This window comes from Protopterus annectens, chromosome 11.part0, assembly GCF_019279795.1.
Source record: "Protopterus annectens isolate FY-2018-M chromosome 11.part0, PAN1.0, whole genome shotgun sequence".
Classification (NCBI taxonomy): domain Eukaryota; kingdom Metazoa; phylum Chordata; order Ceratodontiformes; family Protopteridae; genus Protopterus; species Protopterus annectens.
The window spans coordinates 44,169,216-44,195,598 of record NC_056745.1 but is presented as its reverse complement, the minus strand read 5'-3'; positions in this window follow the sequence as shown (position 1 = coordinate 44,195,598).

Here is a 26,383-nt window from a genome sequence, read left to right as displayed (position 1 = left end):
TTTATGCATTTCCACCTGTCCCCCTCATTCCCCAATTTCTGAAGAAAGCCCGCCGGTTGAAGAGCAAAGTAATCCTCATAGCACCATATTGGCCTCAACAGATTTGGTTTCCCTTCCTTTGGCCTCATCTGCTAGATCAACCGTGGATTCTCCATCCAATCCCGGGGTTGATCTCTCATCCGCAGAATCTGATTCACCCCAACTTGAACAGCCTGAAGCTCACAACTTGGCTCCTCCAATTTCTTTGATTGCCAGGCAGAATGATCTTTCTTTGCCAGTACCTGACATTCTTATTGCATCTCATAAGTCTTCCACCAGAATTACATACCTCAGCAAGTGGAAAAGATTTACTTTTTGGCTGAAAGAAAAACAAGTAGAGCCTTTCTCAGCAACAGTGTCGATAGTACTGGAATATCTGTCTACCCTATTTCAGTCCGGTCTGTTTCTGCCAATAGAGTTCATTTGGCTGCAATATCTAATTTTCATGATGGTGTCCAAGACTCTTCTCTTATGTCACACAAATTATGCAAGACTTTCATAAAAGGCGTGAATCATCTAAGACCCCTTTTGGAGAACCTACTCAACCATGGGACCTGTTGTTAGTGCTACAAGCTTTGACAATTCCACCTTTCGAACTAGCTTCTTCTTGTGACCTCAAATATTTGTCATGGAAAACCTTGTTTTTGGTCACCATTACTTATGCCAGATGTATCTCTGAGCTTCAAGCCTTGTGCATCAAGAGACCATATTTGATTTTTCATAGAGATAGAGTGTCATTGAGAACTAATTCTTCTTTTTTGCCAAAAGTGATCTTGTGAAATGTCCATTAATCAAACCATTGAATTGCCAGTTTTCTTCCCCAGTCATTCAAACAGAGGAGAGTATTGCCTACATACCCTAAATATTCACAGGCAAATTTGCTTCTACTTGAACAGGACTAAGGCTTCTCATAAACCAGGCCAGTTATTTATGGCCTATTATGGACCTAGATTAGGATGTACTGTTGTTAAGGTCACATTGGCTAAGTGGTTAAGACTGCCTAACCTTCATTTATAGAAAACGTAATATTCCATTACCTACTACCATAAAGGCTCATTCTACAAGGTCGGTGGCAACTTCTGCTGCCTTCCATGCCAGAGCCTCTTTACATGACATTTGTGCAGCTGCAATTTGGGCTACTACTCATACCTTCATCAATCATTACAAATTTTATGTGGCCTCCAGGGGAAGAGCATCTTTTGGTTCTATGGTGCTCCGGAATGTCCTTCCATAAGAGCCTCCCAGGAATAAAGGTAGCTGGGGACTCTGTCCCACATGTAAGGACTGAATGAGGATTAACAATGTCGGATAAAGAAGTTATGTCTTACCATAACGTTCCAGCTGTATTGTTGATCCTTGTTCAGTCATTACAACCCTCCCTCCTTCTCCCTCCTGTGGCTTCTAGTGGATCTCACCATCCGGTTCTGTTAGGTCATTTGACCAGAGGTAACCTCTACCTTCTTTTGACTTGCAAACTCAGTCTGAGGTAAAAGGGAGAGGGGAATTCTGGGTAAGAGTTTTTAGCTCCAGAGTTTGTAGCTGGCGTGAGCTTGAAAGATGGCCGGCTCGTTTCCGAGGTCGGAACCGATACCCCACATGTAATGACTGAATGAGGATCAACAATACAGATGGAACGTTATGGTAAGACATAACTTCTTTTTTTTTTTTGAAGATAAAAAACAATCAGAGATAAGAATTTGTGTGTGTGTGTGTGTGTGTGTGTGTGTGGGGGGGGGGGTCCTACGTGGTAAGTTTGGTTTGAACAGAACAACTAGGTAGCTGTGCCCTCTTTCCTCTTGGTTACTTGTTTTATATTTAGAATCATTAGCAAAGAGAATCAGGGGCTCAGAAATTCAACAATATGACTGGCAGGGTATTCATGAAAAGTTGGCATTATTTGCAGATGATATTTTGTACTTGATAAATTCAGAAAAGGACATCTTTAGTGCTGTACAAAATTTTGAGACACTTTCAAGTCTTTTCAGGATGTACGATTAATGAAAAAAAGCAAAGGCTGTATCTGTAAATTGTTGAGCCAATCATGACTTTATTCAGCAATACACATTTATGCAGTATAGTTTGAAAGGCTTCTGTCATGACGGCTAAAGATATGTGGAAATAGACTAAATAAAAGATAATACAAAAGATAATACAAAACTGAGAAGGTGGAAGCTCTTGTTTATGGATGCAGATAGTGCTATACAAGCAGTGAAAATGCTTTAGTCCCATTAGTTTTATATAGAGGTCAGCACCTCACAGCAAGAAGTTCTCTGGCTCAATCTTTAGCTGGGGTGCCTTCTGTGCAGAGTCTTCATGTTCTCCCTGTGGTTGCATGATTTCTTCTGGGTGCTCCGTTTTCCTCCCACATCTCAAGGACATGCTGTAGGTGGATTGGAGACACTAAATTGGCCCTAGGCATGACGGTGTTCATGTGTGTGCCTTCTGTGGATGGTTGGGTGCCGGGCTGGCAACTTGACACTAAAACTCCACTGCCAATCATGAGTGAACAGGTGATCCATTGTGGCGATACCTAACCAGAAAAAGACAAAAGAAGAAGTTATATATAGAGGTCAGGCATGTTTTTATCAACCAGAGGAGATGTAATGGACAGCAATTAGTAAAGAGTTGAAGGAATTCATATGTGAGGGAAGAAGAACAAGTAAAGTGGTTAAGCTGATCCTCCCTGTAGAACAAGGTTGTTTAGGAGTACCTGATCTGAAGGAAAATTTTAGTGCTACGCTCTGAAAAGGCTATACGGCTCATATAAATAACACAAACAGATTCATCCAAAATGGAAAGGGATAATGATGACTTGGGGGGAGCAGTTAAAGAAATGAGGAGTGAGTGGGATTTCGGATGCTGATCATTAAAGAGATTAACCACCATACAAAATATTATATTCATAATGTTGCAGAAACTATTCTAAGAGTTAAGCTAATGCATGAATTGGGGAAGATTTTGCCAGTTGGGAATCACTGCAAGTAGGGGTACAGAAAATAGGCGAGTGGGCTAGAATTTACAAGGTGTTAGGTGCAAATAACTAGAGAGAGAAAAAAATGGAGTGGGATGAGGCCAAGGAGATGTTTGGACTGTGAATTTGAGACTGCCTTTGCTTTCAGGGATTGACATCAGTATATGCAAAGAGAAAGGGATGGCAGAGTCCTAAGTGAAAGACGTGCTCTGGTAGAAATTATAGTCAAATGTAGAGCATAATCTCCTGCTAAAAGGGGATAATTAGCAGTGCACATAAAATATTGCATGATAACTATAAGAATCAATCAGAGGAGGTTAGAAATGATTGGGAAGAGAGACTGGAAAATCAGTTTACAAGGGAACAGTGGAAGAACAGTTGCTTGGCTCCCCACTATGCAACAAAATCCAGAAGACTTATGATTTTTGCTTGGAAGTGTTTGCATATGTATTTTTATACCCAAGCAGACTTCAAAGAATTTTTCTTCAGGTGGACAGCAGATGTTGGAGGTGTGATGAGGAGGAAAGAGGTAACTGGGAGCATGTTTTTGGGGGTGTAATGAGTTAGTAGATTTGAAAAAAAATTCCCTACAGAGTACTCTGTCAGAAATATTGGGAGAGCAAATGATTGTAACTAAGGAAATTTTTATTTTGAGCTGGGACAGGATTTTAATTTGCTAGACATTTTACGGCTTTAATAAATATAATTCAGCTGGCTGCCAAAAAAGCAATTACTAGAAAATTGAAATCAAAATCTAAACCAAATGCATTTGAATACTGAATAACATAAAAGAGATCAAAGAACTAGTAGAGGGATCTTTAGAAAAGTGAATGAGCAGATAACATGTATTACATAGGAATAAATGGAATTCATGGAAGGGAAGACATGCAGAACAATGTTCAGGAGGAGGAATGAGGTTTAGAGGAAGGCAGGAATTGAGTTATTTATGAAAAGTTTGAAACGGTTATAAAGAAAGAAAACCTGTATAATGTGCATAAATGGAAAACAATGTTAATATGGTTTTCTTTTCAATTGATGTATATGTGCCTTTGTCTTATGTGATATTTCAATAATGCTTATAAAAGAAAAAGGAGAGGAAAGTCATTGGTCAGTATTTCCTTAAATGAGGTGGCATCACTGATACTGACGTGTTCTGTTCTTTAATCAGTTTGCAGTCCATATTAACCACAGAAGGATTTATTTAAGGCTATTAGCTTGTTTACAATCCAATCTTGTAGTTTGGTGTCAGACAGTTTTGATAGATCCATGTAGGCACATGAACAATTTGATCATTGTCAGTGGTTTGCATGAGCTTTTCAGAGAGGTTCACAGAATTAAGGAGGGATGACCTGCCTTTAACAAATTCAAATTGTTGTGATTAAATTCTTAATGTGCTGGTTTATGTCAGTGATGATGCATTTTGTGGCTTTGCAGACAAGCCTAGTAAGTCTAATGTGTATATAGTTGCTTGGGTCTGTGGGGGGACCAGCCTTATAAATGAGAATCACCATCTGCAGTGTGCCGTTGATAAGAAAATTAACCTGTGGTAAGGATTAACTCATTACAGCCGCATGACACCTCCAGGTGTTTTGGCAGTTACATCCTACTGTTGCCCCTAGGCATCAACTATTGCTTTGTAGTATTTGCATCAGTAATTCCAAAACCCATAATACATACAAGGTATTCAATTAGTGTTACTTTGTCTACTGTAAAGGCTACCTGTGTACCACTGAGACCCCCACAACATTCACTTCCTAAGTTAGTCACTACCCTAGTGCCAACTCTCTTAGCTATACTCTTTTGTAATGTTTGTGGTTTCCTTTTAACTGTTTTTATCTTACTGTGAATACCTGTATATACCTCACTATAATATCTCTTCCCTCTGCCTACTCCTCCCCACCTCTTCTACTTACCTGCTGACTCTCACTTTGTGCTGCTTACTGTTTCCCTCCTGGTCTGCTGATTGTTTTTTGTGGTGACTGCCATTTCCTGGGCTAACCTTCTCCGTTCGCCCTCGCTACACTTGGGCTCACTCTGCTTCCATACCCCCAATCCCACCCACCCCCACTTTCATTTCATTTATACTGATTACAACTCTTTCCCAACTCCTCCCACTCTCCCCACTTATCCAATCACAGCTGTCCCCTGTAAACTTAATACCACTCCTCTCCAAACAGCTTCCTATCCCTCCCATACATACACTAATATATCAGTTACTGTTTATACCTATCCACACCACAATCCCACTCTCTCATCCCCCTTCTTCTCATTATCTTCCCCCACACTCACAGCATCTTAGCATATCTCCAGCCTTTGACTCTACCTTCCCTTAATCTACTAATGCTCCCTTCTTGCTCATTCCTCTCTATCTAATAAATTAATCTCTCCTTAATACTCCTTATTTATCACTTTTATCATATTTCTCACCCCTCTCTGTCCAAGTAAATAACCTCTTCCCCATACACATTTACCTAGCTCTCTCTCTCATCGTTCTACTATCATTATCTCTTTTCAAACCACACCCCCTCTACCTCACATCAGTCCTGCTTATGTACCTCTCTTTACCTACCTCCTATCATAAACACCTTAATTTTTCACATTCATCCCCAACCTACACTTCTCCTATACGCCACAAGGAACCTCCCTGCCCTTCCTAATTTGCCCCTCTCTGTTTAACTCTTCCTTCACACGTCTCATCAAAATAAAAAATGTCTCTATCACGTCCTTCTAATCTAAATACAAACCCTACTGGCTTTTACCTTTATGCAAATATTCCTTCCCCTTTTTTTAACAATTTACAGTCATCCAGCAACATCCACCCCAACCCAGGCCCATCTAGCTCAATCACAACAAACACCTGTCTCACTGAACATCTCTGTATCTTTGGTATCAACATACAAAGCCTACCTAATAAAGTTACATAACTACACTCCGGGATCACCCTCCAATCACCACACATCCTGGCCTTGTCTGAAACTTGGATAAAACCACATATTTCTAACACTGAAATGCTACCTCCCCACTACAACATCTATCACCAAGATAAAATCACCAAAAAAGGTGGAGGTATTGCAATTATGTATTCTGAACACCTTAACCTGCCTCCCCCCCCCCACCAGTATCTTTGCCTAAATTTCAACCAGCTGAACTACTACTAAACTGTCACCTCAACCACCATAAGAAATTCTCCACTGCCTCTAGCTGTAGCCCACCTGGAAATACAAAATCCATCCTCAAATCTATTCTAGCATGGATTTCTATTAATATCCCTTATGAGACCTTACTAGTAGGTGGTGCAAATATCGACTGGCAAAAACTATCCTCTACCTCTCCCTCCCTTCAAATCAACCTACACAGCATCCTTCAACTTATCACAACTCCTACCCGCTTCAACAACAATACCCAAGGTACCATCTTAGACTGGATTCTTACCTCTGACCCCAGAGTCCTGCCCAACTCCCTAAGTGACCACCTCTTCCCAAATACTCTTTAAAATGATGGAATTTGGTGTCACAAGCTTTCTTCATTCAATCCTGAAAACTTCAGTAACAGGCTCACTTCCATACACTGGGGCTTCCTTAAGTACCTGCCTCTTAATGAAGCCATTCTATACTTTAATTGCATTTTAATTGATATACTTGACTCTTTAGCTCCTCTAAGAAATGTGAGAATCAAAGCCAACTACTCACCTTGGCTTATCAAAAACACCTTCTCTCTCATGAAAGAAAGAGATAAAAATGGGCAAAAATGGCTAAAAACTAAATCGGCAACATTCCTTCAAAAATATAAAGAACTAAGAAATCTAGCAAAAGCAGCAATACCATCAATAAAATCTTAAATCCAGTTCAACCTACTACCCCCAACCCCTAGCCTTATAATTCTGTCTTAGAAAGCTGCCACCTTACTTAATACCCACTTCATTGAATCTATTCAAAAACTTGTCCAACCCTCCCAAAGCCATAACCACCTTCACCCCACTCACTACACATGCAGCACTACCCCTTTCTCTCTTAACCCCATCTCCACAGCCTTGTTCTCCCTCTACCGATAACCTCCCTCTTAAACTTGCTGCTCATTCCATAGCTTATCCTGTCTCTGTCCTAATAAATAGATCTATCCAAGAGTCTGCTGTCCTCGACATCTGGAAATCTTTCTACACCATTCCACTTTGCGAAGGAGGTAACTCCACTGAGCCCTCTGACTACAGACCCATTGCCATCATATCTCCTCTATCCAAAATCCTCAAAAATATATTCACAATCAGCCTTTAATTCACCTTATTAATGAAAATCTTCTGACCCCCACTCAACATGACTTTAGGCCACACCAAAGCACCTACACTGCCCTCCTATCCTTCACTCACATTGTTTATGAAGCCATGGGCAAAAACCTCCTTGTGTCTTGCCTCTTTCTTGACCTCTCTAAAGCTTTTGATACCATGTCCCATTCCAAGCTATTTACTAAGCTTACTGACCTTAATCTCTACCTCTCTACTATTCAATGGTTCTCAAGCTATCTATCAAATAGGCTCCAGTCTGTTAGATGGCAATCTGCTTGCTCCCCTTTCCTACCTATCCAAACTGGTGTGCCTCAAGGCAATCCTTGGCCCCCTCCTGTTCAACATCTTCACCAAATATCTTTACTCCCTCCTGCAACACCTCTTCCCTCATATAGTCTGCCAATGACTGTACTCTTATCTCTTATGCTGACAACAGCACTAAACTTATATCACCCAAAACTCCTCCTCATCTGTGGAAAAATGGCTCTCGGAGCATCAACTTATACTCAACCCCCCCCAAAACTAAGCTCCTACCATTTCTCCCCAAAACTCTCCTCCACCTTAAATCCACCTTTACTATTTCTTCGCTAGATAACACTCTCATCAAAGCTGAGCCTAACACTAAGCTACTCGGCACAATAATTGATGACCAACTCAAATTTTACATCCATATCCAACACTACATAAAAAACTAGCATGAAAATGGGTCTTCTCTACAGAAATAAGAAATTTGTTTGCTCCCAACTCCAAACCCACCCTTTGCCCAAGCCTGTCTCCTTTACACCTCCCCTATCCTAACTCAACTCCAGTCATACCTTCTGTCCAAACTAGAACAAGCTTACAATACTATAGCCAGATCTGCCAGTAACCAACCTTATAAATCCCATGATTGCCTTGCCCTGAAACCACTTCAATTGCTAGAATTTCACCAGCCCTTAATACTTGCCTAACTGCAGCTGACACACTCCCTACTCAACAAACCGCTAGCCTTGCCCATTGCTCTCTACTTAAACCCCAACCCGGTATCTTCACAGTTACGACCAGCACCTTTTAGATTTCTATATTTTATTATCTGGAATTAGCCCCTGGCTGCTGTGCATTCCTGATCCCGGCGTCTTTGACTGCTTTTTTCTCTCGCGCCCAAAGTTCCCAGTGCTTCAAATTGCTTATCCTGTACTAGGATACAGAATCTACCTGCCTGACGACTAAGGACCCCTTCCAAAATTCCTGCTGTTTCATCATACTGTCTCATATCCCTGTACCGTTTCAGTAAAGGAAGCAAGAAAGTATGTGTTTTCCTAAAACTGGCTGTAAAGCTCAAGTTTGTAACTACTACTTTCAGGTGGTCTAAAGTACGCTTCCCAGCCAGGACAGCCAGCAGCCATATCCCATCTATACCTTCTGTAACCAACTTACCTTTTTGTCCATTAGTATAAGCTCCTTCAACTGTTAACTATATCCTCCCTACATCCCAGATTATTCCATCTCCCATATATAACTAATGTAAGAATATCATTTCTGTCCACTAGGTGGCACCCACATCTAGTCCTTCCTTCCATAAGTTTATCCCACTGGCTTATAATATAACTACATTACAAGTCTGATATAGCTAAAGGTTTTCTCCCAATACTACTCTGCTTTATCTCCTTACTTTCACTGAAAGCACCCAGCTATCCTCCTACTGTCACCATCACTGTATCCCTTGACTCTACACTTGCCCACAACTAAACTTTCCTTCAGTAATTAACATTTCACTGATTGTTGTTCTTCAGCTTAGCCCTGCTCTTGTCTCTACCTGCTCTGTTCGCCCTGTGGGCTCACTCCGCTCCCCTACCCCCAATTCTCACCCACCCCCAGTGGTCATACACTTATACTTCCTAAACCGCACCTTCTCCCCTACCCTACTTATCCTCAACTTCAACCAAGCTAGACAACCTAGCCGCACCCCTCCTCTACTACCTGTCTCCTTATTGCAGCTTTCTGCAATACCTTCACCCTAACTACTTTTCCCTATTCTTTTCCCTTTGCAATCCTTCCTTCTAAGACTTTGCCTTCTACCATTTCTACTTTTCTCTTATCCCTTCCCAATCTCTTTTGCAGTTGCACAAGCAACCTTGTTGAAGCTGTACAGGTAATACTAGTAATATGCCTACAACACATAATGCTCTCCAAACTAGGTTAATACTCATAGCCATACTTGTACCAGTCTTCACTACTGCCTATCTCCTGACCTCCTTTGAAAAGTTGAAATATTTCCACTTCACCTACTCTCCAAAACAAGCAGCCATTCAAAATTCTACCCTTACCCATTTTCAAATAAATATCACATCCATTCCCTGCTACCTGTTAGCCAAATACAATCACCTCACACACATTAAATTCCATAACTCTGCTGTAAGGAAATTAAAATATCTAACTAGCTACATTAATGACCCAGTTTCTAGACAGAAAGTTCCCATTTTAAAAGATGGCGACATCCACCCCAACCCAGGCCCAACCAATGTTTCCACAATAACAACTCACTGCACCACTCCCTCTACCCTACCTACCTTGACCAGTCTCTCCAACTCCTCCTTAATAGGACATCTTAATATCCGCAGTATCAACAACAAAGTTGCCCATCTCCATGCCCTTCTTGACATTCATTCCTTTGACATCTTTTGTCTTACAGAAACTTGGTTAAAACCAGGAACTAAGGACATTGAGATTATTCCCCCAGGTTATAATATATTGAGACTTGACCGTACAAAACACAAGGGTGGAGGAGTAGCCCTTCTTTTTAAAACTGAATTGCAGATCATCTCAGTACCCTATACCCCCCCCCCCAAGATAGTAAGGCAAAAATCCTTATCTCTCGACTTCAACTCAACACTAGCAAAACCCTAAACATCATCTGTATCTACCTACCTCCTGGTAATAATAGCACTACAATGGAGGAGATTCTAAGCTGGGTATCAACTACTTATCCACAAGAAACAATTATACTAGGTGACTTCAATACCGACTGGAAGTGTGCCAATACTGACAACCCTTCCTCACATGTTAATTTGCATGGATTCAGTCAAACAGTCACCACCACTACTAGAATTAACAAACCAAACGAAAAAGAAAGTACCTTAGATTGGATTCTTATTAGCAGACAACACCAAACTTATAAAGTAGGAACATTGCCTGATGATGTAAGCGATCATACTTTAACTTGCATTATAAGACAAAAAACATGATATTCCTAACTCCCCCACATACAGGATATCACTATCTCAGAAACACTTTAACCCTGTATTTTTCCAAAACGAACTTAATGCCTGTGACTGGACTCCTCTAAAAACTCTCCCACTCGAAGAGGCTGTTAAATACTTCAACTCTAAATTCTTAACAATCCTAGATGAACACGCACCCAAACGGTCTATTAGATTGAAGTCTAAGACAGCCCCCTGGCTGTCAAAAGACACTAGACAAAAGATATTACTGAAGAACAAATCTTGGGCTAAGTGGAGAGCTACCAGAACTATCTCTGAGCAACAAACCTTTAGACAGTTAAGAAATATTACAAAAAAGCCATACTCACTGAGAAAAAGAACTACTATTGGAAACAACAGCAAGCCCACCATAGTAATCCACAAAATTTCTGGTCAAACATAAATAGACTCCTACACCCTGGACACTCTAGCACACCATCTCCACTAGGAGCTGATAATAATAGTCCCCAGCAAACTGCCAACACCTTCAATACCTTCTTTACTAACACCATACAATCCCTAGCCCATCAACTATCCACAGACAACACTAGTCTCCCTGTCTCTTTACTTGATACTCTACTAACCTTCCAACTGCATCCCATCTCTACTACTTACATCCAAAAAATCATCAAAAACTTAAGCCATGTACCCCGTCTGCAGACCAGCTACCATCAGAATACTTGCAAAAAGCAGCTAAATCAGTTGCCTATCCTATATCCATCCTTATAAATAGAACCATAAATGAGAGAATCGTCCCAGACATCTGGAAAATCTCCCACATAATCCCTTTACACAAAGGTAGTAACTCTAATGATTATTCCAATTAAAGACCCATAGCTCTCTTTATCTCCCTTAGCTAAAGTTGTGGAAAAATGCATTCACCATCAGCTAATATACCACTTAACCCAACACAACAGCTTAGCTAACTGCCAACATGGATTTAAACAATTTCATAGTACCACCACAGCTCTCCTTTCTTTCAACAACCCATCAACTGTAACCGTAATAACAATAGCCTCTCTTCAGCACTCTTTATTGATCTGTCAAAATCTTTTGACATGGTAAACCACCCCCTACTCATAAAGACACTTGAATCCCTCTCTCTAGACACCAAGGCTGTACTTTGGTTCAAGTCCTACCTTAACAATAGGCAACAGGCAGATCTCTGGGAAAATAAGCTATCTTCCCACCTGCCCGTCTCCCTTGGAGTCCCTCAGGGCTCCATTCTAGGATCTCTTCTTTTCTCTTTGTTCATCAGTGACCTCCATGTAGCAGTCCCTCAAGCCACCTGTATACAATATGCAGATGACTCTACTGTCATTTGTTCTGCCAACTCTATATCTGAACTACATTCACTAACCCAGAAAGTATTAAGCACAGTAGAGGCTTGGTTCTTGAAAAGCTGCCTCCTTTTGAACGCCAAAAAGACCAAGCTCTTACTCTTTACACTAACAGGAAGTCCCTCCCCCCCTATAGATTTCTCACTCAAATCCAATAACGGCACCCTTATATCCTCAAACTCTACCACCAAACTGCTAGGAATCACAACTGACAATAACCTCACCTTCGATAACCATATTAACTCCATTAAAACAGTAAATAGAAAAATGGGTTCCTTATATATAATAAAACCCTTCTTAACTCCAACATTCAGAACTACAATTGCCCACTCCCATTTAATCTCGACTCTTCTTTATGCTTCATCCATATATGCTAACCTAAAAAAAGTAATCTCATCAAACTAGCTAACGCCTATAATAATATAGCCAGATTTGCCACTGGGAACCCATTTAGAACTCACCATTGTCAGAACCTACAGGAACTAGACTGGCTCGAACTAAAAAAACATTTTGATACTCTCCTAACTTACCATTGTTCATAAGATATTTTATCAACAAAACAACACCCCAATACTTTCCAACCTTATTACCCCTATAGGACTCTCAATTCCTTATGCTCCTCTAGCAAACTTCTTGCATAAGCAAGTCTAATAACTTGGCTGGTGACTCCTTGTTCTCTAGTACTGCTGGAAAAAACTGGAACCTTCTGCCACCCAATCTAACTTTACAACCCTCCCTGCCGCTCTTTAAACAAAGGCTCAAGAAACATCTCAAAGCACACTAGTTATGCCCCTATTGCAACCCTGACTAATTCTCTGCTTTCTCTACTATTTCTATACTGCCTTCTTTCACCAATCAATACTTTTATACCCCTCTGGAAGTAGTAACTATCACTAGTAAGTTAAATAACTTATGACATGAATGTAAATTTGAATGCTCTGTGTCTTACTACAGATATACTGTAAAGTGACTTACCCTATCCTGTAAGATTAGAGGTCATTTTCCTCTCATTAATACTCATTACATAATATTTTAACATCCTTTCTTTGTATAATAGTGCATGACATATTTGTGTGTTACTATTGGAGCTTTTCTCCCCGGGCCTCTTCTGAAAATGGAAATATATCCAGCTGGACTAACCTGGTTAACCAAATGTAAGATAAAATATATAAATAAATCTACAAACCCAACAAAACTTATGGTAAATTCCTCTATAAGCACTCTTTGCCCTTTGTGTGGAACAGGCTACCACCTCACATTCGTGGCATCACTAGTCCCAGCTGCTTTAAAACTGAAGGTCAAGCACTACTTTCTGAACTACTGTCCTTTCCTAAATCCAACATAATCTGCATGTTCCTTTCTTTTTTTTTTATTACCTGTCTACATCTAATAATTCAATGACTAATCTGCGCACTAGACAATGCTACATTATGCTACTCTATACTAGTGTGTGCTGGAGTTCATTGAGCTCATTTGGAGGGTTACTGAGTGTCTGTCTTGTAGTGATGAAATTGCTGTTGAAAACTGAGCCACCACTGCCATTTGCAGTGAGCTTGAAGGCATGATAGGCACAGCGCCTGGCATTGAGGGGTGCTCTCATTACACTTCATTATTTATCAGTCACTTCCAAATACAGACCCCTTCCAGATGCAGAATTGTCTCCAGACTGGGCAGTTATTTTGTATTTAGACTGCTGGCATTGAAAAGGGCTACTCTGATGTTGTGTATTTTATGATCTGATATGTGAGTTAGGTTGGGATGTTCGTTAGAACTCTGCCTACAAAAAAACACAATGGAGGTACCAAAGATTTTGGCCAGTATGCAGAAGTCCTTGAATGTGAGAAGTAGACCATTTTTGTCAAAGCAACTAGGACTGTCAGTCCTCTAACCCCAGAGAGAGACATACTGGACCACCCTGGAATGACACTAACTACGTAACCAGTTTGTTGAAACCCATTATTTTTTTCTTTGAATTTAGCATAATTTTCATTGATGGGGAGGATACTGCTCAAGACCAGAATCGTATCCTTTTTTTGTTAATTGCCTTTATTGAATTATCAATTGTGACACAGGCAGACTTACATTTATATAAAAGTAATCAAACCATTTTTACAAGTTTACATTTACAAGCATTATATATCACATATATTGTTCTATACAATAGTCAATCCAACATTGTATAAATTGTTCATTTCCTACCATTTCTCCTAAAAGCATGTTTCTGCATGTGTTGTTCCTATGATTTCCAAGTTTTCCATTTGATTTACTCCGACCCTTTTCTAATATTCCACTGCCTCTTCTTTTATCAATATTACAATATTCACTACTTCAAGTATAGTTGGTTTAGACTTGAATTTGTATTTTCTCGTAATTGTTTTTTTGACAGCCAACAGAATTAAACTTAAGGCCTTAGTATGTCTAGGAAATTCCGATCCTGTATTCCAGCTCAGAAAATAATTTCCTTAGTTGCATTCATTTGCTCACCCAGTATTCCTGGCACAGTACTCTGTAGAGAATTTTAAAGTCTACCAACTCATTACATTCTGAAAACATATGCTCCCAAGTACGTTTCTTCCCTGTTGCATCTACCTGAGGAAAAATTCTTTGGAGTCTGCTTGGGGTATAAAAATACCTATGCAAACATTTCCAGGCAAAAATCCTAAGTCTTCTAGACCTTGTTGCATATTTTGGGAGCCATACATGTGTCTTTCTATTGTTTCTTTATAAATTACTTATCTAAGCTGTATTTACAATCTTTTTTGACCTACTCTGATTGATTCCTATAGTTATCATGCAGTATTTTATATGCCCTACTAATTGTCCCTTTGTTAACAGCAGTCTGTGTTCTGGAATCAACTAAAAAACCCAACTAGTGCAAGTCAAGGCCTTTCACTTAGGATTCCCCTTTCCCCTTTCTTTTTGCCTATACTGTGATATCAGTTCCTGATAAGAAAGGCAATCTCTAGCCTGCAACCCATATGTTTTCTTGGCCTCTTCCCATTCTATATTACCTTTCTCTCTCTAATTATTTTTTCTCACTACCTTGGTTTATTTGCCATTTTGCTACCCCTCTTCTCCATACCCTTAATTGCAATTGTCCCTATTGGCAGTGTCTTCTTTCTCCATTCCTGTGTTGGCTTAGTTGTTAGCATACTTTCTGCTACTTTATGAATATAATATTTTTTATGACTGTTATTCTCCTTAAGGATCTGCATCCAAAATCCTGTTTCACTGACTGTGGTCTGTGTGTGCTCTTAAGGGAAATTGCTCTTTACTATGTGTGTACGTGTCATCTTCCCAGTGTGTGCGTTCCCCCACTGTTGCCAGTGATGAAGATCAAGGCTCCTTGATTACTGGGCCAGTGCAGGGGTGTCAGAGTTGTTAAATGTTTGCCTCCCCTCCACAAAATCACATTGATCCATATCTAGCAATTTTGGCAACACCTTTGCCATTCTTTTTACCCTTATAGACATAAACACTTTATTCATGATTTAAAATTAAAATGGGCTTGCATGAAGCTGGATCTGATTAAGTCGTTACTGTCTTCAGCAATTACAGTCAGCACAGTTTCTTTCCCTTTTAACATACTGTTAAAACCTTCCAGATCTTTCACTTTCTTTACTCCTAGCTTCTAAACCTTCACCAGAATATCATCTGTTCCTGGAGATTTCCCTGCAGATTGGTTATGCATCACCATTTTTGTCTCAACTCCTCCTGTCTTAACTGTTAATTGTTGACCCTCATCTGTTTTTAATCTTGGGATATTTGTCTTCCATAAATATTTTCCATTTGTGCTTTTTCTTGACTTCTGTGTTTTATACAAATTTTCATAACATTTCTGAAATATCTCTAATACCTCTACAGGATCTCTGGGAATTTCTCATGTTATAGACCTCCTAAGTTTGGCAACAACATTTTCTATTTTCTCTTGCCTAACTCATGCTAAAATTTTTCGTGCTTTGGAGTTAAAAAAACAGTTGCTTAAGAGCAATATTTTTAAACTCATGCATATTATTTGGGTGCTTCCTTATTTTTTGTTTAGCGGTCTGTGATTGTGCATCATCTTGTTCTGTGAGATTCCCTTTATTCTGTAAAACTTTAACTTTTGTCGTCTCCTATAAATAACTCCTGTTAATTTTTAACCATATATATTTTTTTCTTTATTTCTACCCCATTTTAATCTCTACTTGCATTTTATCCCATTCACTAGCTGTAACTTCTGGAGTACTTTCTATCTTCCCTAATAACTCTTAAGTACTTTCCACTTCCCATTCCTTAATTTTTTTTTCTCTTTTTAACAAGTAAGTGGGAAAACACTAGTGTCTCAACTTTACTTCAGCACCCTGCATTTTTATTTTCATAATTATTGGCGCAAGATCTGACACAGTTATTGGATGTGTGTCAAAGTTTTATTTATGTATTTATCTTTGTTTACCGGGATAGTCTGACTGGGTAATAGCCCATTTTCAGTGGAGGCATGGGGAAAAAGCTACAGTACAGGTCTAAAAGTCATTACAAAAATTATACAACAATAATTGGATTTTATACAATAAGAATATTTACAGAACAAAGAATTTTACAGAGAAAACTGTTTAGAAGGTTTTATAATATGGTGAGTGTTTTCAGGAGGAACTGATGAGAAAACGTATAAAAAGGTAAACTTCGTGTTCAGGGGATTAGTAGATTTTATGGTGTACATTAGATAGGGACTGAATGTATGTGAAGAGTTGATCCAGAGAAGAATAAAGTATAGGTTCTCAGACTAAACCTGTATCTACAAGATTCTAAGAAGGGTGAAACAGCTAGTAGGGGATAGAAGATAGAGAGGTAGAGAGAGTAAAAATAAACTTAGAGAATAGGAGGGTCTAAAGAGTATAGGGAAAAGAAAGTTGAACATAAAGGAAGTAACAGGAGCAAGGGAGGAGGATGGAGAGATGATAGGAAAGAGGGTATACAGAGATTGGGCAAGTAAAACTAAAATAGGGAGAGAGTGGAAGGGAAGGTGGAGGTAAAGTGGTCAACCAGGGCTTGATCATGAGTAGATCCAGTTTTTCCCTAGGAACTCTTTTATTAGTTTTTTTTTTTTTTGAAGTGAAGTGAGGCAGAATTGCTTATAATGGCCTCAGGGATGGAATTCCATTTTTTGGTGATATAGTTAGAATACAGTGAGTCCCCAGCTCTGTTGTGAGATTTGCTAACTTGCAAAAATGGATTTGGTGGAAGATAGACTACAATTATTAGAGTAGGGCTTAATTTATGTGGTAAACGAGACAATGAGCAAAAGAGAGTTGGATAAGTGTTAGTGGGTGAGACAGTTCTAACCAGTGTAGTTGCTGTAAGGCAGAGCAGTGGTCTGTTAGGTGGGATGATTTGGTAGTGATTTTATTGTAACAGGTTTCTAGCTTGGATAGTTCTGTCTTAGGTTTGTAAGGATGGGAGATGAATATAGAAGGGTAGAAAGAAGTTGGGTTCTGGCTATGGTTTGTCTTGTGAAATTTGTAAGGAAATACTTTATTCTGTGTAGAGAATGTAGTTTAGTATGAGTATTTTTAATGGTCTGGGCTAAGTGAGCATCAAATTTTACGTTATCGATAAGAACAACTAATAATTTTGTGTGGCAAACTGCTGTTATTAAGGTGGTGTTTGATTAATGTATTTGGAAAGGGTTAAAAGGATCATGTGATTTAGTGGGGAGAAAGAGCATCAATTTGCTTTAGGAGGGATTCAGTAGGAGATGTACATTAGAAAACCATGACTCGAAGGATAGGAAGGCCTGCTGGGTTTTATTACTTAGTTGGGTTGAGGGTGTGAGCAGCACAGATTAGAGTAGAGTTGTCTGCATATTGGACCATGGAGGCTAGTGGGGTTGAAGACTGAAGTCTGTTAGTGAATATACTGAAAAGGAGGAGGCCAAGTATAGAAATTTGAGAAACACTTAGGGTAACAGGTAAAAGTGTGGAGAGTTCCTGTTGCTATTTGACAGCTTGCTGATGACTAGATGGGTAGTTCTGGAACCAGGCTAGGGCAGTTCTCAGTTAAATTCTCAATTAAGTTCTCAATTAAATTCACCAGTTCCTGTGAAATATTTCTATCTAGTCTAGCCCAGTTATTGTACCTTGTGGAAGAATATGTAAATTCTCTCCGAGTTCCTACTACTGATGTCACATTTTCCGTGGCAAATATTTTCAAACATTTCTTCAAAAGTCTACCCTCTTGTTATTCTTTCCTTTCTAAGCCTTCCAGATACATCCTCATTGTTACAGATCAAATTCCACTCCCCACCTATAAGTAATATTCCCTGCTGAAAGCTAATTATTGCTCCTAAAGTTTTTTTAAAGGAGAACTGCACCCACAGACTCAAAAAAGTTTATTTCATCATGGTTTCATGTTTTCTACATTTTAACACCACTCTGGGACTATTTACAGGTCTTTAAATATTTGTATACATAATTTCTAAGACTGACTACATGGGGTCTGATGTCTTGAAGTAATTCTGATTGCTTAGTCTGTCTCTACATATCCCACAATGCAGGGCTTGTCTGTAAAAAATTACATCATGCAGGCCTCTTTTTTTCCTAAAGCTGCTGTCACTGCATTGATTCTACATGTATACACTACTGTTTTTCAGTTAGTTTTAAGTAACATTTCATGCTGTTAAATGACTACTTAAAATGCCAGCAGTGCAAACGCCACAGAACAGACTTTCAAAGTGCTTTTTACTGCTGCTTCTTTTTAGAATGGCTAAACTGCAGTCTTTTGTGAAGCCTGAATTGTACTACTTGGACTCCTGTCCCATCCCCCTTCACACCTAACTTCACTAGCTGTCAAAGTGCTAAGAGTAATTTGAGCTGCTACCTGCTGTGATTGACAGTTACAGCAGGAGACTTGACTCGTACTGTTTCCTTGTTCTAGAATTTACTTTCTGTATGGGTAGGGGAAGGAACGGGGAGCTGTGACATCACAGCACTGGGTGGGGTTTTAGGATGGTAGCGATGATGTCAGTTTGGGAGGGAAATGGCCAGGAAACTACCTGTATTCAATGGCCTTCATGATATCAGTGAATTGGAGACTGTAGCAAGTTTTCCAGAGCAGCACAAAAGTTTTTTGAAAGTGAAACCACCACAGTAGAGGAAGGTGCTGTTCTAGTGGAGAGAAGCAGTCAGCTTAAAATGTTTTAAATGATGTATTGTTTATTCATAGCAGGGAGAGTAAATAAGGTGAAAAAAGACAGAGACATTGATAATTTAATAATAGAATCCCATTGTTGTCCTTTAAGTTTCAAAACAGTTTTAGGTGGACTATAAATGCATGCTGGCATAAACTTTATCCCTTTGCCAGTAGCCACTTGCTACCACAAGTCTTCCATTATCCCCCCCCCCCGTATTGGAGCTCCACTAGCAATTAATATAAGTACTCCTCTTTTCCTTTCTAACTGATATTCTGATGAATATCCATCCAGAAATCCATTCTTTTTGAAATTCACATGCACTCTTTTTTTCCAAATTTGTCTCCTGTAGCATTGCTGTTTGTACCCTACATTTCTTTCTTTTTTGTACTCTGCATTTTTTAGTATAATTAAATATTCTTTCCTTTATGTCTATACTTGTGTGGCCATTCGCATTCCAATATAATATGGAAAGTGTAGCCATTATAATTTATTATTCCCACCTATTATATATGACAGCTTTTTTAAATGTCTATTTCAAGTGTTTGCAATACATGCACCCACTAATGTTTGGCAGGTTGATCCTTTATACAGTTTTGTCTTGTCAACATTGGAACGTATGTCACATTTTACAAAACTTTTTATTTTAATGAAAACCCTCAAACAAAAAAGCACACACACACACTACCCCATAACCTGTTGACCTAATACAAACACAAACAACTATATACATCTTCAAATAATGAAGCTTAACCCTACTAATAGGAACAATTGTCCAAAATCCACAGCTGCAAACACAAGTTTTAATTAACCTAAAATTGAGGTTATCCATGTTAAGAAGCATGCTATTGACTGTGCTTCTGCTGCACTAATTGGTATCCGTTTATTTTTCTTTATTCCCCTCCCAGATGTGAAAACAATATACATGCTTTCATAAACCATGAACTTTTAGCCTTGTAGAAACCAGTATTCTGGATTTTTATTGCCCTATTATCAACTTGTCTCCATGGAAATATGAGAGAAAAAATGTATTCCTGTTCTGCAGACTTCTAAAGACAAACTTTTCCTTTAGCAATAGATGTTTCACCTTGTTATATTCAGTGTTCTCTCTCTTTTATTGTTTACACTTAAAACATCTTATCAAATTAAGCCATGTACCTTAATCCATTCACATATGCAACAGAAATAGAAAACATAGCTCTGCATGTATTATGATTTGTGTACTTTTGCACCCCAACCCCACCTCCACAGCCTGAGATTACAGACTATAAAATTAAGCATGCTTTTATCTGGCCTTTTTTCTCTTGTGTTGTACTGCCTATATTTCTTAATACTAACAAAGAGGACAGAAAAGAAAGAAAGATAAAAGCATTTGTATACTTTAGCATCTTTATCACATTCAAGAATGACTAGAATGCTTGAAAGATAAAAGCATTTGTATACTTTAGCATCTTTATCACATTCAAGAATGACTAGAATGCTTTACTATAAAACATGCAATGTATATCATGAAAACTTTCACAAAATACTGTTCAGAAAAGAAATTGGTTTACTTCGTTACCTTTTTCCTTCCTCTTCCTGTCCTGTCAGTGTCCTTTCAGTGTCCTTCCAAACTCTAATGGCATGAAGTAAGGCAAATGCCTTTTAGATCCCCATAAGTAAGCCCACTCTTTCTACTTTTTCATATACAACCATATTTTATAAATGCAATTGATGCTTTACAGTCTCACATTTATTCACAAATTTCTTTGTTGCTGGTCATCTATCTGTTTATCTCCATCTCCCAAGTTCAGACTCCAGTTCAGTTCCAATGTTCTCCTGCGTCTTCTAGTCTAACTCCTGTGTTTTCTTTGTCAAGCATTTTCCTTTGGAATAATGGAAAAGGCTTCACTGGCAGCCTCTATGTGTGCTTTATCATCAGAAGAATGAGAAGCAGGGTTCCCTTTGCTTGATGGATCACTTTTTGTTGGACAAACTTATGTATTTCCTGTTTTGTATCAAAAAATAACTTTGATCCTCCAGGGGGAAAAAAATATTCTGAGGAGGGCTGAATGCAGTAGTAGCTTGAATCTCGCACCTTCCTCTCAATGTTCCCTGATTGTTGGAATACTCTCTCTCTTCTGCCTGGTGTACAGTGAGTAATCATTTTCCACAAACAATCTACTGTCTCCAACTTTTAATGCTTTTCCCTTTTGCTACAGTTTTGTCCGGATAAACTCTTTCTGTTCATACATATGCATCTGTACTAATACAGGTGTTGGCTGCTGTCTCATGGCCAAGTTTGAAGCATAAAGACATTGGGCCCTTTCAGTTAACAGTTCCAGCTGGTTAATACCAGTCCTGTTGTTTATTTTTGCCTTCATAAAATTAACATAGTCTGTTCCTTATAGTTTCTCTGCTACAGCAGAAAATCTGATTTCCCTTCATACTCTGTCCTCTAATTCTACCATTTTTGAAGCATCTCTTCCTGAGCAGTCTCCTACTCAGCCAAACTTTTCTTGATTTCATCCTCTGATTTTTGCATTGATTATTAACTCCTCTGAAAATCTCTCTAAAGCTTTTTCCATTTTCCAGACTTTTATTGTTTGAGTTGATTTACTCCTTCAGTGTTTTGTTTATTTTAATCAGCTCTGACCACATTTAACTTTTTCCTCTTGATTACTGGAAATCATGTCTTGTACCAAAGCTGGAGGGTGAATTGCTTTTTGCTGAACAACTGGAAGAGTCTTTCAAGTCAGTGTTTTTGCTTCACCTTTCATAGGTAATTTTCTTTCAGGCTGTCTTAGTTTCTTCTTTGTTGGTGTCCAGGCAGTGTACTTACCACCCAGTAACCTAATTTACTAAAAGTGACAGACTTCCCGGCCTTTGTCTTTCACTTACTTTTTCATACTAGGAGAGCTGAAATTTAGCTTTTGATTAATGTGCAGTCATCTTGGAAAGTCCACCAGAGTCATGTCCCTGATAGAAATATGAGTAGCACGTTCCAAGTCTTTCTGGATGTCTTTCACTGATTTTTGTCAAATTGTTTACTCCCAGTATGGGCTATGATCTTGTCATAGTTATACTTGCAGCATATGGCTCTTGAAATAGCAGGAATCCTGACTCCCATTAGACAGCTAAGTGTATCCCTGTCCTTGTTTAGCCTGGTGAGTATGGAAACAAGGAAGTCACCAATATTTACAGAAGTTAATTTATTCTTGATGGGCTCAGGGATGCGTTGTTTTTTGTGACATGTTGATGGTGTGTGTGAAGCAGATGTATTTACGTTTCATACTTTTCAGCATCAGTGGTTTGACTCCCACCCTCCATTAAGCGTCAAATAAAACCACTGTCTGCTCATCCCAATGCAGAGTTGCTATTTATTGGCGCATTCCTTGCTGTCCTGATGAATGATGGTCTGCTGATCCCAATGCAGAGTTACTATTTATTGGTGCATTCCTTGCTGTCCTGATGAATGATGGTCTGCTGATCCCAATGCAGAGTTACTATTTATTGGTGCATTCCTTGCTGTCCTGATGAATGATGGTCTGCTGATCCCAATGCAGAGTTACTATTTATTGGTGCATTCCTTGCTGTCCTGATGAATGATGGTCTGCTGATCCCAATGCAGAGTTACTATTTATTGGTGCATTCCTTGCTGTCCTGATGAATGATGGTCTGCTGATCCCAATGCAGAGTTACTATTTATTGGTGCATTCCTTGCTGTCCTGATGAATGATGGTCTGCTGATCCCAATGCAGAGTTACTATTTATTGGTGCATTCCTTGCTGTCCTGATGAATGATGGTCTGCTCATCCCAATGCAGAGTTACTATTTATTGGTGAATTCCTTGCTGTCCTGATGAAGGATGGTCTGCTGATCCCAATGCAGAGTTACTATTTATTGGTGAATTCCTTGCTGTCCTGATGAAGGATGGTATTATCTAGCTTTGCTGAACTTTATTATTGACAAGAGATGTAGCTGCTTGTGCTGTGCTGCCTCCCATACATGCACTTAAAGGCTTGTTGTGACGGACAAAAGGAGGTATAATTCACAATCTTTTAATAGTTTTATAAAGTCATTCAGAGACTTTACTCTGACAGCCTACCTAATGACTTTACCGCAACACAAACTCTGTATCTGTTTAAGAAACAACATGAAGCTACATCTAAAGGAAGAGTTTAAATGTACTTGCTTTAAAGATTCAGGATAATTTCTAAATAGGTGCCATCAAAACTTGTACACAACTTCTTACTCCTGCTGCTAAGGATATATCATTGTTCTACTTGTTCTTTCTAATGGGGTAACTGGACTCATTGAATTCTAAATATCATTCTGGGAAGACTGAAACTTGCAAAATTGAATGCATATCATTGAAACATTTTACCTGTATACTGATCCTGCACATGCATTACTTTTTGCTGTTAGTGTTTTTGATCTACATGGAGACTACCATGATAGATGTCTGTACTTCAAATTCCTTGTTATATGCTACATATATTGGCTGTGTTCATATTTTGTCTCTGTTTATATATGCTTGTGCGTTTGTATTTGCCATCATAGCACAATCTGTGGCTGAAAAGGGTACTGTGCTAGCCCACTCACCTGGTTAATAAAGAAAATAAATATATAAACAAAATCTTGCTAGGTCATAATAACTGTACCTTAGCAGATCACATTCCTGAGTGAGGTTTGTATTGGTCTATCCAGTGTCCTAGCTAGCAAGCAAAAATGTTTAAGGGAGGAACAGAAAAAAGATACATTTGATGCAGACACTAACAGGAACCCATACCATGACAGAAAGCTACTGTAGTCGGGTTGTTGCATTACTAGCTCTAAAAATTCACTTAGTAAGCCAGTTAAAATATTGGTTTCTTACAGTGAACAAGACCTTGTTAAGTCAAACAGAATGTAGCAGTTTGTGTTGGCTGGAATAAACTGGGAATGCAGTCCTTTTCTCCGTCCCTCAGCAGGACTCCTGCCTGTTATTTTTTTTTTCCTTACGCATTTCATACCATACTGTAAGGGTCAATGAGGCTGCTGCTGAATTCCAGTTCTGTTGCTGTCCACCAAACACAAACCTCAGCAGGGATCCAATGTCATCATTCAAAATGTCTGCTGCTATATCATGTTGAAGGATAGATACCTATTGAAACATGCACTTAATTCCATACTTACAGTATCAGTCCTTCTGGCTTTCTAGTTCTTTTTCACTGTTTGTAGGTCCTTTATATGTAGAAAATTCACTGCACAACATAATGTTTTGCACTTTCTCTCTGAGAAGATAAAAGAAAATCAGTATTGAAGCTTTGATTTCATTAACTGTATCAGGAGCTGCAAGACCAGCGTTTATGAATTTTGCTGTTGTAATATTGAGCTACTTCAATAGGTTTTTACACAGAATGATTGTTTTTTTGCTGCTGACAATAAGAAATGCTGTCATGTATTAAATATAGATACTGATGTATTTACACACACACACACACACACACACACACACACACACACACACACACACACACGCATTATAGTGCTGCATTTGATTTTGTCAAGATGAGAATTGACGTGTTTTGTCAATTATCGAGGTATAGTTTAAGCTTTGAAGATGCTTGAGGTTTTTGTTAATGGTGTGTGCATGTGTGTTTGTGTTTTAAGTCTACTGAGTGGTGTGTATGTAGGGTAAGGTGTCTATTGTGCATGTGGGAAAGGATATGTGGGTATGTACACGTGCCTTTCAATATGAGCATGCCAGCTTGTTTGTGCAGACAAGGGACTTTAGTGTGAAATCAGTGAACAGTGAGGTTGAGGTAGTTGTGTGTGTGTATGTGTGTGTGTGTGTTTGTGTGTATGACTATATATATATATATATATATATAAGTAGAAGGTGTGTGGGGGAGTTTAGATGATCTTAGCCCCCTTCCCCCACTAAGCTTCCTGTTTTGGTGTTTTTTTAAGACAGTGTGACAGTTTGAGTAAATGGTCAACAATTTCAGGCTCAACTCTGTGTTCTCAGTTAATGAGATTATATCTATATCTATCTATGTAAATATATATATATATATATATATATATATATATATATATATATATATATATATAAATATATATATATACATATATATATAAAGAAAAATCCCAATAAGACAAGCTAATAAAATCCCAACAGCAATCAAAATGAAAAATCCCAACCTGGAAGGTAAACGCTGACAGCAAATGATGTAAAAAGTCTTTTATTGCAAATTAGAACCAGAAGTAAGCGCTTTAGCGGTCAAACAAACCACTTCATCAGACATATTTACAATAAAAAACACAGCATCCTTATATACAAGCTCCCCAACTGCCTATTAATCAATAAAATTCCCTCCAGAAACACAATTAAGAATTCACTTAATAAAAAGCAAGTTATAACTTTGTATCTACCTTCCCCCAGGAAATAACATTAATACCATTGAAAATATCCTTAACTGGCTCTCTATTAATATCCCACAAGAAACTATAGTCCTAGGAGACTTTAATGTAGACTGGAACTCTTGTAGTAATGTACACCCTACTACCCACATTAACCTATATGGCTTTTCACAGTATATTAACTCCCCTACTAGAATTAATAAAACTAATAACAAAGAAAGTACCTTAGACTGGATTCTGACTAATACTCCTCACCTTACATACTGAGTAGGTACCCTCCCAGATGACCTAAGTGACCCCTCACTAACTTATTTAATCGGGCATAAAACTAACCTAACCTTTCCTAACACTTTTAGGACAATACACACCAAAAAGTGTTTTAACCCGGAACTCTTCCAAACAGAACTTAGACATTGTAATTTGTCTCCACTTAAATCACTTCCACTTAATGAAGCTGTAGAGTACTTTAATTCCACATTCTTAGCCATCCTTGACTACCATGCCCAAACTCGCACTGTTAGAAATAAAACTAATCCTGCCCCCTGGCTCTCAAACACTACTAGGCAAAACATCCATCAGAGAAGCGAATCTTGGGCCAAATGGCATAATACTAAGGATCCTACAGATCACCAAACCTTTAGACAACTAAGAAATCTGACCAAAAAAGCCATCCTCTTAGACAAAAAAGACTATTATTACCAAATACAGCAAACTTACCAAACAACACCACAAAGGTTTTGGAATAGCATCAATAAACTACTATACCTAGGACAATGCAGCACACCTAACCCACAAGGCACTAGCCATGAAAATCCCACTTATACTGCTAATGCCTTTAACTCCTTCTTCACACAAGCCATCCAAACTCTTGCTAGTCAACTTTCTCCAGATACTTCAAAACTGCCTACAACCATGACAAACCCACCTCCACCTTTTCAGTTACAACCAGTCTCTACTTCCTTT